This window comes from Manacus candei, unplaced genomic scaffold (genome assembly GCF_025592945.1).
Source record: "Manacus candei isolate 608988 ecotype Guabito, Panama unplaced genomic scaffold, ASM2559294v1 h1tg000062l, whole genome shotgun sequence".
NCBI lineage: Eukaryota > Metazoa > Chordata > Aves > Passeriformes > Pipridae > Manacus > Manacus candei.
The window spans coordinates 1,602,979-1,615,894 of record NW_026138110.1 but is presented as its reverse complement, the minus strand read 5'-3'; the positions used below and the strand labels follow the sequence as shown (position 1 = coordinate 1,615,894).

The 12,916-nt window shown below is 41.0% G+C and overlaps 1 protein-coding gene across 17 annotated transcripts in view; it reads right to left on the bottom strand.

Moving 5' to 3' along the window:
• LOC127478752 (bifunctional heparan sulfate N-deacetylase/N-sulfotransferase 3) overlaps positions 1-12,916 on the bottom strand; it is a 256,760-nt gene that overhangs the window by 96,497 nt on the left and 147,347 nt on the right. Inside the window, exon 1 of one of the 17 annotated variants that reach the window (XR_007907322.1) lies at positions 9,786-9,805. The exons of 15 other annotated variants lie outside the window; for them this stretch is intronic. The gene's annotated coding sequence lies outside the window, so the exon portion shown is untranslated. Of the gene's footprint in view, positions 1-519; positions 539-9,785; positions 9,806-12,916 lie in introns of those variants that run through there. One more of the 17 variants, XR_007907323.1, reaches the window with a different exon arrangement.

Genomic DNA, 12,916 nt, shown 5'->3' with positions numbered 1-12,916 from the left:
GAAAATCATCATAATTTCATCTTTCCTTTTCCTCAGCAAAAGCAACTCTGGAGAACACGGCTAATTGAGTTAATTTTTTTGTAAACAAAAGCAGCATTCTTCAGCACTGCCTTCAGCTTCCTCACGTTCTTCCCTTATTTCTACATAAATAAATTCCTCCTGCCTTCCGTGCTCCTTGAACACACAGCACCCAAAGCACAGCCCAGCTTCCCTGCGCCCTTGGAGGCAGCAAACAAAGAGCAATAAGCAGAGGAGTTTGCAGAGTGGGAAGTTATTCAGCATGCAAGGTAACACACCACAGGATCAATGACAGGACTGTCTGCTCCAAACTGAGAGCTCATCAGCTGGAAATCACTGAGGTGAGAAAGGACGTGGGTACTACTCAAAGTTAGAGAATGGCTGTCAGCTGCCAAGGGGATGTGTCTAGAAAATACCACAAGCAGTGCCTGCAGAGGAAAAGAAGAGGTGGAAATACTGGAGGTGTTGATGCTATTTCATAAGGCTGAGGTAAATCCTCACCTGGAACGCTGGTTAAAGTTCAGGGAAAGGGTCCAAAGGGGAAGAGGTGGAGAGAAGAGCTGTTACCACGACTGGGGGAACACACAGCCTGTCCTAACAATACTTGAGGCAAAGGTTGAGGTGATGTAGGTGCAGCATGTGAGGGGGAGAGACAAACACACAGCAGTAGCTAACAAGTATTTTAGACAAAAAAATTTTTGGCATAATAATGACTGGAGGAAACTGGTGCATGAAGTTAGGCTGGAAATTAGAAGCAGCTCTTAAATCATCAGAATGAAGCAGACCCGTTCTGTGAGCAGAGAGGGCATAAAGCAGAGTTAACTCTGACCTGGAGCCTGAGTGACCACCACCCATTATTCATCAAAGTGCTGGATTGGGCTTGATGACTTAAGAGGATCTTATTGATCCCAGTGACCCCCTATTTTTTATTGTGCTGGGAGATAACAACAACAGGAACACTGACAGTAAATCCTCCTTGTTGACGTTGAAGCTGCTACAGCTGGTACAGCTGCAGGGGTTGGTTTGTCACACTGGTTGTTTCTCACCAGTGAAGAAGAGCACCTGCATTCTGTTCACATGAATATGAACATCTCCTTCCCAGTCATCATTTTTTAATGAAAGCTTGTATTCTGGAACACAAGATGTTTGCCTCCAGGGAAATGTATCAGCTTGTCATCTGTCCCAGAAGTCAACAGGTAAAGAAAAAAAAGAGGAGGAAATTGTTTTCTTTCCTGCTAGAATTAATTTAAATACTTTATTTTTCCGCTTATTAATATTTCAGTTCTCCCCAAATATGAAGTGGATTAAAATATCAGATAAGCTGCTAGAACTCTTAAGTTTGTCACATATTATTTTGATTTAATGATAAGGAATTATGCCAATAGGTTGCTCATATGTAGACATGCACCACGCTCAGAGATCTTAATTACTCTGTTTTCATCAAGCAAGGATATTCATGGTAGCACATATTATCCAGGGTATTATCCTATATTGTAATATGTGATGCCACATGAATACCATATGGGAGAGGGATTTAAAAAAGGTTACAGGCTAATAAGAGTATTTTATTCCACTCAGAAAACTCAAGAGAAACAGTTCTTTTCAAAGATCCAGAGAGTGTAATTACATGCAAAATGTTAAGTCACCTTAAAGGCAAATGCTAACCCAGACAGACTGAAGATTAAAACTAAAAGCTGAGATTTCCTATTGTTATTAGTGCCCCACTGCACCAGATATTGTGCAAATATATGACAAAGGTGGCTTCTGTCACAAGGAGTTTAATTCTACCTTTCAGCTTGTGTTGTTCTAGAGCAGAAATTGCAGTAGGTTTAAGCTGGCAGCTGGTGGCCATGTAATGGCAGTGAATTATAATGCTTTATAATGCCACAAATTTTCTATGTAATTCCCTGTGAAGTTTCCCAGGAGCTGTGCCTAGAAAATGATGGTTTTGCATTGCCCCACATGTCAGCCTTACCATTTAATTTCATTTACCCAGTGTGTGCCACAGCCCTTGTACACGGTGCCTTCTGGGCCGTGGGCTCCATGGACAGGGCACGGAAGCAGCCGGAGAACTAAGTTGAGTCCCACAAAATCTGGATACATTTCCCTGCCCATTCTGGCCACGAAGTATCCTGTGCATTGTGATTACACAGGCATGTGAACAGTAACTGATGCTCCCACCACCCTTCAGTTCAGCAGGGGGAGCACAGCCGGTGTTTCTGCTGCATACAACACTACTGTGATTCTCTAACGACTGCATTGTGTTTACAACACGATTTGGAATCACCTGGATAGAGTTTAAAGTCTTGATCCTGCAGACAAATCGAATGTACACTTGACTGTACACACAGGAGTAAGTCACTGGAGCAAGTTCAGATCCAGAGGTCTGGACACAGGAGGCTCCTGGGAAGGCTGAGGCATCCTGAGTTCAAAGAAAAGGTCCAGGTTCACTATGAGGGAGCTCCACGGCTGGCAAAAGAACTAAAGAGCTCTTTTTCCTGCTGAGGAACTCCCACCTCAGTCCATTTTTGCATCAGGCATTTTTCACGGCGGGGCACTATCAGACCTTCCCAATTAGTACAGGGCATTGTTTTTTAGCTATTTGGGTAGAAGTAGTGGTTTTGCTCTTCCAAACACTATTTGCTGCTCAAAGCTTGTTCCAGACTGCAGACTGATGGAGGTGCATGCTTTGCCTGTAGCAAAGGACCATTCTCCTTCTTTTTCTTAACACTGCAATCTTTCTCCTCTTTGACATAAACAGTGTCCAAAGTACTCTAATCCCAACCACGTACAGTGCAAACAGAACAAAGGAGGAATGATTTATGCACACTTGCTGTGCTCTATATCTTATCAGATGAAGATGAATTACTGGGCTGGACAGGGACACATTCTCCTGAAAAATCCATCTTTGTAGATTCTGGTGCTCAATCTCATGCTTTGTGCAAATATATTTTAGGATGCTGTCACCTTTTTCCACTTGGTGCTCTCTGCTGTGCCACACACAGGACACATGGCCCTGAAGGAGTTGTGGAGCAGTTCCCTCCCTAGCAGACTGCCACAGCTGCAGGATACAGCTCCTGTCCTAGCCCTTACTCACAAATGATTCTGCTCTTGTGTTCTATGACAGATGTCATTTCCCAACTTCTGCCAGATGTTGACACTGTTACTTAAGCCAAAGCATTAATCCTCTCCCTCTTTCCTTCCATCATCACATTGTACACGCTACACTCTGTGCTTTTGTAGCCACTTCTGAGGGACAAATCCCTGGGTTTATATAGAGAGCAAGGATTTAACTTTGCTGACACTTGACAGAAAGCTGAGGGTCTGTATCTTGTGAGAAGTCACAGTATAGACTATGTACAGACAGCTATAGTATAGAATTGATGCTTTCTTCTAGAGAAAAGCTGTATTTGCAAAAGCATGAATTGTTGATATGTGTTCACTTGCTATCAGAAAAGGCCCAACACTGTTTGTCCTTAAGTCATTGCACAGATGTATTAGCTATTGCTCAAACCAACAAAGCAATAAATTAATACCAGACAAGCTAATTTTTCCCCTTCTCCTTTCATTTTCTTCAGTTTTCAATATGAAGTGATCAAACTCAAATTTAATTTGCCCCATCCCACAGTATGTTACTCTCTACTCAGGTAAACACTGAAAAAAATCCATTTTCAAGCTCCTTCTTCCAAAGGTAACACAGTGACAGCACTTGTTTGAGACAAGCTGCTTTGCAGTTCTTAATAAATCAGTCTTTACACAAGCATTTCTAGAACTCTTCTTCTAGAACTGGCAGAGTAATGAAGAATGTCCCCACCCCTTAGTTCTCAGACCAGAATATTAAAATGCCTTTCAATAGGTTTGATTTTTCTGTAAAGCTTTTAAATTGTAGTCTATATTCTTATTTTTCTCAGCACAGCTTCCATTGCAGGAGGCAATACTCTGTGATTTCAGGGTCACAGCCAGCAGGTACCTGCTCCTTCGCTGTATCCCATCTTAGATACTAAAAAAAACTGACTGTGGTGGTGCTGGATGCTTTTCCTGCCAAAGGCATCCATTGGGAACTGAACTGAGAACTCTTGCTTCACAAAAGCCACTGAATAGCAATTAAGAAAGGTTTATTATGAATTCCTTCTGCATACAAAGCTACTACTGACTTAAGAGGATTTTTTGCATGCCAAGAAATGTAGGACCAGGTCTCAGATGGTGGAGATTTCCAAATGGTGTGGACACAAGCCAGCTTGAAACATCAGCTCTAGAAGCAAAAAGCTCTATGAGTGTAATGATGCCCTTGAGACACTCAATTATATAGGTCTTTGCTTTAAAAACAAGGAATCACATCACTTTTCCTATCCTTTAAATAAAAAGAATAACATTTTCCCATTTAATCGTGAGGCTGCGCTTCCAACACGACCTAAGGAGCGTGATGACAACTCCTGTATTCTTCAAAAAACCACTGCACTGAAAACATCCCCCTGGTCTGCAGCAGACATTCCCTAGTGCAACATTTTGTCTTTCAGCCTTAATTGAATTCTGAAGCATTTTCTTGTTCATGTTGTTGTCCACACAAGCTTTTCCTTTTTCTTTTTTTTTTTTTTTAATTAGATGTGCCATTTACAATACACCTTCTACCAGGTCAAAGAATAGAAGAGTAGAAATCCAACATAACAGCCAACAATTCAAATTGTTAAATCAAGCCAGGAGTCAGTATAATGCAGTGTTAATTTTCGTAGGGTAGATAGAATATGAAATATTTTTTATCTCCCTAGTCATTAACAGAGTACATTAGTTTTCTGTTTTGAAATCAGACAGTTACCAGGAGCTTTGTCTTTAAAACTATTTTATGAAACTAAGAAAGGAAAAAGCTGATAATTATTGAGGAGCTGGGAAATTATCAGCATGTTGGACACTCAAGTTACTTCAGCATTAAATTGACAGCTTAGGCAGTATTCTTATAGGAGAACTGGGAGAACTAAATCACATTAACCCTCCTGCCACCTCATGCTCAGACAGCTGGGGACAAAATAGATATTTAAATTACAGTGCCTGTTCAGTTAAACTCATTCCTTCAGCTGCAGACCAGGAGCAGCAGGATTTCAGGAGTGATCTCCCCTCTTCTGTTACTCGTAATTATACATGTTCTGAACTGCCACTTGTGCTTTATTGTGTACAAGAGGGAGAAGTGCTCTCTCAGCCGCAGTTCTGGGTACACTCACACTTCGTGTGAGCTCTCCAGTGGGTGTCCAGAGATCACTCAACATTCAGTGTCAATACAGCTCTGTCCTACTCCCCCCTCCAAGGGACTGTGTGTAACAGCACAGTCTCACAGATGGGGGACATGATGGATACAGGACAAGAAGAAGGACACACACCGGAAAGGCCTCTGTGCTTGCAATGATGAGATTTTAAAGTCACAGCATCTGATACTATTTCTTCCTTTCCAAACTAAAACTATTGAAAACATCCCTGAAAACTATTACTGAGCTAAGAACAAAGTGATGCAACCAACCTGGCAGTGATCTGCATGCATGTGTTTATTGCTAACTTTCAGATACAAAAGCTGGTACTCAGAAACCAGTCCCATTTCCTGGAAAACATCCTCAAACCCTTCCTCAACTACTTTGTCTGCAGGACTCATCAATCAGCCTCTCCTGATTGAGGTGAAGGACTTCTACTCTTGTTCATCAAAAACCACATGACCTTTTCTTTGATCCTATTACAAGGCAGCAGCATTACTGGCATAATGTGTCTGTTCAAAAATGCCCCCTTTGTGCTTCATAATGTGCACTTCTCCAACATTTGTAATAGTTACTGGCACCTCGCTAAATGAAAGCGAATAAAAACATCACGTGCTTCAGTATCATTTTTTTCCCAAAGTTTGCATTTTGCTGTCACTCACCACTTTCAGATGAAAAATGAGCTCCCCCCCACAAATTCCCAGAACTTTCCTCATTCTTTTGTAGCTTTTATACAGTGTAGTGCACAACAGAAAGACTACCTGTTGTGTCAAGTGGCCGAAAAACATCTACTAAGCCTTATCCAAATACTTCTGCATAATGAAACCTTTCCTGTACTCCAGTCAGTCCATGAGACTGAAGATCAAGTCTGAAAGGCTCATTTTCAATATCTCTTCCAGCGGGAGAAATCCAGGACGAGATTTCTTTTGAGAATGAGCAGAGCCTACATCCATGTTGCTGCTGAATTTCATTTACTTCTACAAGAAATAAGTTTTCCTTTGTGGGATTTCCAAGTAGCAGGATATATTACTACATTCTCTATTCCTCTTTTAAATGAAGGCAGTAAGACTCAAAAATACAAAGCTTTGACACAGATGTAAAGGGTCATAAAGCAACAAGAGTAAGCAAAGTCCAGAATAGCAGGAACCCAGTGACACTGGATCTGTTGAATGAAGCTGGACTCTACTGCTGGGACAGGCTGGGTGAAGGGATGGAAGGGGGTAATCTTGAAGTGAGGGAATCCAAACTGACCCTTGTGAGCTGTGAGAGCTACACAAGAATTGTGCTGGATGGAAATGCTACTATGGTTCTCTCTGTCTGTCACACTTGGGCCACCAATAAGGCAGATTAATCTTTGCTCCTAATCTCTTCCTCCAGTTCTTTGACACACAGATTGCCTCATCTGAGACACACCTGTCTATAAACAGTGTCCAAGGGATCAGAGGCAATGGGCACACACTGAAACATGGGAGGTTCCCTCTGAGCATCAGAAAACACTTCCCCACTCTGAGGGTGACTGAGCACTGGCAGAGGGTGCTCAGAGAGGCTGTGGAATCTCCAGGCTCGGAGATGTTCAAGGACCTGGGCAGCCTGCTGTGGATGACCCTGCTCGAGCAGGGGGGCTGGACAAGGTGACCCCCAGAGGTGCCTTCAGCAGTTCTGTACAACCAAAGGAGTTACTCTACACTTGCTGCTGCTCTGTGGGTGTTCTGTCACAAATACCTTAAACTCCACTTTTGTAGATTCTCAAAAGTCACTGTGAGATAATTGTTTGACTTGCTTGACTTCCTTGAAGACAAATTAGTTCTCCTCATATATGCTTTACCTTTTCTTACATTATTATCTTCCGCCCGTAGACCTTTTCCAACAAAGCAAAAAAAAGGTGATTTTAACGACAATATTGCCATAGTTACTGCAGGGTTGAGCCCAAGAAAATCATCAAACTTTTCTCTCCTTTTTTTCCTAATGGCATTTTTAGAGGCTAATTACCTGTGGTGCTTCCTGCAGTTTATTTATGCTTCAGAGTGCTGGAATACACAACCTGCAGGTCTTTGGCTGCAGAGCCCTTCACCCTGCTGAGAGCTGGTATGATTAAAGCCCAAAGCCCGGTGTTTCTAACTCACACTTGAATTTACACTGGTGCTGGGTGAGCAGCCATACAGCCCCCCTGCTCTCAGGTATGACTGGATGGGTTTCTGTGACAGCTCTAGCCAACCTTGGCAGCCTTGGAGTTCTACAAGTTGCTTTGCTTTAAATGCAGTCTGTGATGCTTGGGCCAGAGTAAGTACAAAATATGTTACCCTCAGATATACAAACAAATCTCTGAGGCACAGTAGATGTTCTTACAAGAATGTTCTGCTCTGCTTGGTTCAGTCTTCTTGGTCTGTAACTTTTAGACTATACCAGAATTGGAAATAATTTAAAGCTGAGGAAAAAAAGAAAATCTCATTTCAGAGAAGCTTGCCATCATTTTCAAAGAAAACTTAATTAGTTTTCTATCCCTGTGACCAAAAAAGCATGTCTTTTCTTTTGTCAGACCTGAAAGAATTATGGAACTTAAGCACAAGTACATGTCGTGATGCTAATGAAGCTTTGCCTTAGTTTCAATCCACTGTAGGCAGAAGCAATCAGACTAAATCACAGTCAGTAGAAAAAACCCAAACACAGAAAACCATAACCAACCCCAAATCCTATTTTCTCCTCCCTTTGAAGAATTTGAGGGAAGAGTAAAAAAATGAAGAGATTTATTATTCTTCTCTTGACCTCCATAACACATAAATGTAAATATGTAAATAATACATAACTTGAAGATGCTCACTCTTTTCTTCTGGTTGATACTTGACCTATATTCAAGAGCAGCCTGAAGAACAGTCCACTTCAAAAAGGAAAATTCCTGCAAAGTTCCATGGTTTTGTTATGATGAATACCTAAGAGAGTCTTTGTTCACATCCATGGAGCTATATATCTCATTAAAAATAATTTATTTCATGTCACTGTTTGGGGGGAAATCCGTGGAAACAGTACACATGGGGATGCAGCCATGAAATAACTCCTCCTGCTTTCTCTAAGCCAGTTCGAAATAATTCACTCAAGGTCAAAAAGCTGTTCCTTTTGGTTTTATTTTTAATATAGACACAGGGATGTGCACTCTACTTAAGATACAAACCAGCTGACAGGTATAAGTTTGATTCTGAAATATACAACTCAGAGCTAAGGTCAGTATAGATAGCTTTAGGAAATACCAGCTTTGTTCAATATCCCACGTACTTTCATGCCATGCACAGAACTGAAATCAGTTCTTATATTCGTGTGCTAATAAGGATGTGCACGGTGATATTTCCTTTACTTCATAGTATAAAATTCTGCCTTTCCAACTTGATGGACTGTTGGATTTTGCAGAACACCAGAAGAGAACATGTGACCATTCCAATGAAGTTGTGTGTGGATGCCTTAACTGTTTGGCCTCACCCCTATTGAATATGACAGCGAATCTTTGACTAAAAGCTTGCTGAAATGCTCGTGTTTAAGCTCATAACAACGTTAGAGTTAACAAAAAAACCTTGGTGTTGAAATATTTGAACATTTTATCCTAATATTTATTGCCAAAATTATTTCCTGTAAGCCCTTGACATTGAAGCCCTTCACTTTGGTAACTGCTTGACAAACACAGGACAAACCTGGCTGTGTCTACTGAAGAATGCAAATATCAGGGAAGGGATAAATACAAACACACTGAGGGCAGGCAAAGAAACCTGGCTGGAGTAACTGTAATGCTTCCAAGCAGTGCAGGTAAAATTAAGGACAAAATAACTGAAGTGGATGAAGTGGGAGGATCTGAGAAGCTGGAGACTGTGGGTTAAGGAAGCTCAGGGGAAGATCAGTGGGGTGGGGTTCTGGACAGAATTTATGAATGTGGATGGGATCTCAGTAATGCCCTCCTTCCTCACTAAACCTTGAAGCATCCCTATTCCTGGGATCCTCTCCTGCCTACCTGGCAATACCCAAAGCTGGCCCTAAGTCAGAATCACAGCCTCAGAAATTAAGATGCTCTGACGTGTGCTAACATTTATCTATGGTATCTCTTCAACTGTTCTCATTAAAATTGGACTACAGTTACTTGTAGCCTTGCAATGTGTTAAAATGAAGAAGGAAAAAAATACTTTTGAGAGCAGTTAATTTGGAATTAAATTAGTTTCTTGGCAGATCAGAAGATATGTACATAGCAGAACCTTATTGAATTATGCCAGCGTGCTGCACGATGCAAGAAAGAGCAAAGGACAGGGAGACACTGCTCTGCACAGAATTGCAAAGCTGTATCCCAATCAAATGTAACCAAAGAAAGAGAAAAAAGAACATGAAAACAATTTTGTTCTGAAAGATCATTTATCTTTTTTGGTTTTTTTAAGGCAGGTAAAAAGAAAACAGTTTGGTATTCCGAAAATAAATTTAAACACAGACATCATTCAAGTGAACAGGCACTTTTCCACTGACTTCAGTAAGGGTCTTTCTGACAGAAAAGGTACCACAGCCCACCTGGAATTAGTCTGCTGTGACTTGGAGATGATGGAGGGCGTTGGATAAATCACTGGACACTGGGTGTTGTCTGAGGAACAGGGATCTTGACCCTTCCAGGTCCAGCTTGAGAGAACAGAGAAGCATTCCAACCAAAACACACACACATCTGTACTTCAAAGGGGTTAACTTTCCAAACCAGGAGAAAATATGATAGAGATGGAATGTGAAGACAATTCATGCAGAAGAATATGAATAAAATTCATTTAAAATCAAAACCATACCGTGAAGAAGGAAGAGAACTTCAGGCAGCTTCTGGTTCGGTACAGAAACAGAGGCAACAATAAAAACAAAGCCCATTTCTAAATCTAGGGATGGAATAAATGAGGAATAGATAGACACCAGCACAAATTGCAGGTTACAGTACAGAAAATTCATATGACTTGCTAAAGACATAAAGATTCAAACCCATGATGACCAGAGGCAAATATCTACAGCTGTTAATAGAGATGCAGAAGAGTTGGAACTACTTCACAAATATGCATAAAACTGTAAAAACAGGACTGTGCACCTGTATCCTGTGAAAAGAGGTGCTCTCCAGCCTATCAGTTGCAAAGAGAACACTAAACCACAACCATGGGGGACACAGGTGTTTAAGTCAGGAGATCCAGATTATTTCTACCCAGAAGCCTAACATTCTGTGTCAGAAAATTTGACTGACAGACATTTTTTAATACATCTTGGAACACCAGAGCACCAATAGAACATTAAGGTACCAAATCCTTGTGCCAATATTTAAAAATCTCTGTGTGGTACACTCTGCAAATATGATAAATTCATAAGGAAAACATACTTTGGGGAAAATCAAATTGATTGTGATTCAGAGTGGGAGAAAAGGAAGAGAGGTAAATGTATGCATCTGGCCTGACATATGTTTTGGCTCAGCTCTGTGAAAGGAAGAAGATACATCTTGTAAAGAAATGTCACAAAGAACAAGTGATAAATAATGAATAAAGATTCTGCTTTGTTTGTTTATAGAATATCAAGAGCATCCTGCTAGGTGCATTTTCAATTATCCTTCCTTCTGCAAAGCCTTACTGTGATTGCTTTAACCTTGATTTTAAGACAGCAGTAATGTTAATGTGCAAACATATTGGTACAGCCATGGTAGCAAGGCAAGAATGGTGAAAAGTGTATTTATAAAGCAGTAAAATCACATTAAAGCTGCTGTGCAATAAAAACTACATTGTAGCAGCATCTGGGAAAAGGGTATTCACAAACCAATAATATCCTATTAAAACTAATGTGCAATAAAAGCAGAGTGGAGCAGAATTTCTAACAGGCTTCAGACCAGGGCTCTGCAAACGGGTTTGTGACCTTTCTCAGGATTGCTGGATCCAACTCAGCACTTCAGGCACTGCTCAGGGAGCACCCAGGACACAGCTTGGTTTAAGTAATGAAGTTTTTTTCCCCACTAATCAAACAAACTCACCAATGTGGTCTGTTAACCAATTACGTGGCAAGGAACCTCATTAAAAAGTACGCCTCAATCTAATTAAACTATCCTGATGGATAAAAGAATGAATATATATGTCTGCTTCCAAATCACTGTTTTCAAATAGCACATAGTCATATTTTCACAAATGCTGTGCTCCTGCACCCAAACTGCAGTCAGAATAACTGTGTTTGAGAATAAAGAGTGGGATATTATGGAATAACTGATTTGCTTACAATTTGAACAACCTTTGCTGCATCTGATTCTTCCCTATGGCAACTGTAAATCTAAAATCCACTGAAGTTGACTGGAATTTCTGTGTGCCAGTGAGCAAATGTCAAACTCCCCACTGCTCAAGTACTGTTATACTAAGGGAACTTGATACAGAAAAACAAGAAAAATTAAAAGTAAACACTGGCAAGTGAAATTAATGTTTGTCAGGGCTGTGGTGGCTTAAATTTGGAGGCTACTCTGCAACAGTAAACAAACCTTTCTCAAGGTAAGCTGCAAACCAGCACACACAAAGCAATCAGGGTACAACAAAGCTCCAGAAATGTGCTCAGGATACAAAAAACCAGCAGGAAAAAAGAAATGTGGTGGTTCAAGTAAGAATCTCTGCTGACAGAGAGATAGAGCAGAGGCTGTTGGGGAAATCAAGTGGGTACCAGACAAATTATTTCATTAGGGACAACATTGCACTGTTATCCACCTCTCCTGTGGATTAGAGCAAAACTCACCACCACCACTGCAGATGCATCATGCTCCTTGTTCCACTGGAATTAATAACTACTGGGGGCTGTTTACTATAACTTCATGTCTTAGCCTGAAACCAAACCCTGGAAACCCACACATATTCAGTGTGCCATTAGAAGATCCTTCCCATAGCTCTAGCAGAAACTCTTCTCATGTGTATCACATGCATGAATGTGCTGGCCTCATGTTTTAAACATCTGAAAAAGCCAATTAGGCTTGTCACTGATCCCATTGTTTCTTTCTTTTACATTAAGGTTTCTTTAGAGTGGAGATCCCTATATGGGATATGCCTCCAACAAAAGTAACATAAAAACAAGGAGCTCAATTTTATTCCTCTTGTATAATGAGCTTCCAGTATGGCACTTCCAAAGAGTCTGTTCTCATGTAAAATAAGCAGGCGGGATTAAAAGAGCAAGGGCTGTACTTTACATTCACTTATCAGCTGTGGCTCACAGCTCTTCCATCAACTGCATTATCTAATTAAAAATCCACTGAATGTCATGTTGCTCACTCAGGATATACAGGGAGCTGCTGTTCTCCTTCTGGGAGTGACAGACATCACAGGACACGTGGTGGGATGAGTGACACAAATGGCAGGGAAGCATAAATCCCTAACGGGACAACACCATGGAAAGATATCCTTCCAAAGTGACTCCACTTATTGTGGCAGAGATTTAGATCAAGATACTTGGGACTAAAATTTGGGTTGGAGCCTCTTTTTTCACCCCAGTGTGAAACAAACAAAGAAAAAACCATAAACTGGAGGTGCAGACAGGCTCTTCTTCACTGCAGGATAAAAACTGAGCACAAGTTAGAGATAAGGACATGCAGCTCTCAGAACTCTGAGCACTGACCTTGAACTTCCTCATGAGTAACATCTTTGCCAAGCTCAATGGAACAGGCT